The sequence below is a fragment of the Pteropus alecto genome, unplaced genomic scaffold (assembly GCF_000325575.1).
Source record: "Pteropus alecto unplaced genomic scaffold, ASM32557v1 scaffold92, whole genome shotgun sequence".
Taxonomy (NCBI): Eukaryota; Metazoa; Chordata; class Mammalia; order Chiroptera; family Pteropodidae; genus Pteropus; species Pteropus alecto.
The window spans coordinates 12,038,280-12,039,518 of NW_006432447.1; positions in this window are offsets into that span (position 1 = coordinate 12,038,280).

A 1,239-nucleotide genomic window follows, 5' to 3' on the forward strand; every position below is an offset into this window, starting at 1 on the left:
CGCTCTCAGCTTGATATCTTAGTGAGTTGTTACATGTGTTGAATTTCAACATCCAGCAGCCACCATATTGGATGTGTATGGCAGAAACCAAGTTCGGTGCTTTAGAGTGATGGAAATGTCCTTTCAGAAGATGACTCCACCTCTTTTTATGAGTATTCTCTCTTAAGGCATCAAAAGGGGATAGGAAGGCAATGAATATTCCACTACCTTTTCTACCTCCAGAAAGGTAAATTTTGGTGTAAAATAACTCTCCTCTAATAGCCTAACTTCATGCTGCTTGGCTGCTTCCCGCTTCCCATGATTCATGATAAAATTCCATAATATTTGGCAAAATTATCCAAGTATTAGGTTGTCCCTAATACTTATGAAACTGGAAGATTAAAGAAGAAAAAGAAAAATCAATATAACTGATAGATTTGAGAGCGAGAAAAGGTTACATTCTTTTTTTCTTTGTTTTAAATAGATCAAATTAAATGTAGATCTAGCCACCACTCAAGAAATTTGATAAGGAACTCAACAATGGTCAATTTTCAATTTCAAGGGCCCTCTTCTCCTACTTTTAATCATGCAATATCTTAGGGATTTATGCAATCCAGAGTAACGAAGGGAGACTAGGTTCTCAGGCCTCTGTGTAGTTTTTAGCTCAGGCCTATGTGTGGATTATTTAAAATTCCAGCTGTGATGTCATTCCACTCCTTCCTTAGCAACCTCAAACCCTGGAACCTTTAAGGCCTGAAAGCTTAGCCTACATGGGCACCATGCAGCCAACCTCCTGTAGGGGTTCACATTGTCTGCACAGTTTTACAACACAACTTCTGTAGGGTTCAAATGTGTAGGGTTTTCCTCACACCAATCAATTCTCCAACTCTCTGGACACCAACTGCGGGTCCTGCAATTCAATTTCATTTTGACACTACCTACCTCAAATGAGAGCAGACCCCTACAAGTTAACGGCTCAGTCCCACAAGACTTCCCCCTTTTCAGACACGAGTTGTAAGTCTCAGGTTACCACCTGTACTTCTAACCAACTGGCTATAAACGGGATTCCCACAATCCCGTCTTCAGGTTCTACAATTTGCTAGAACGGCTCATAGAACTCAGGAAAACACTTTAGTTATATTTACTCATTTATTGTAAAAGATACGACTCAGGAAGAGCCAAATGGAAGAGATGTGTAAGGCAAGGTGCGGGAGTGAGGGGGTGCGGGACTTAGGGGGTGCGGGAGCGAGGGGGTGTGGG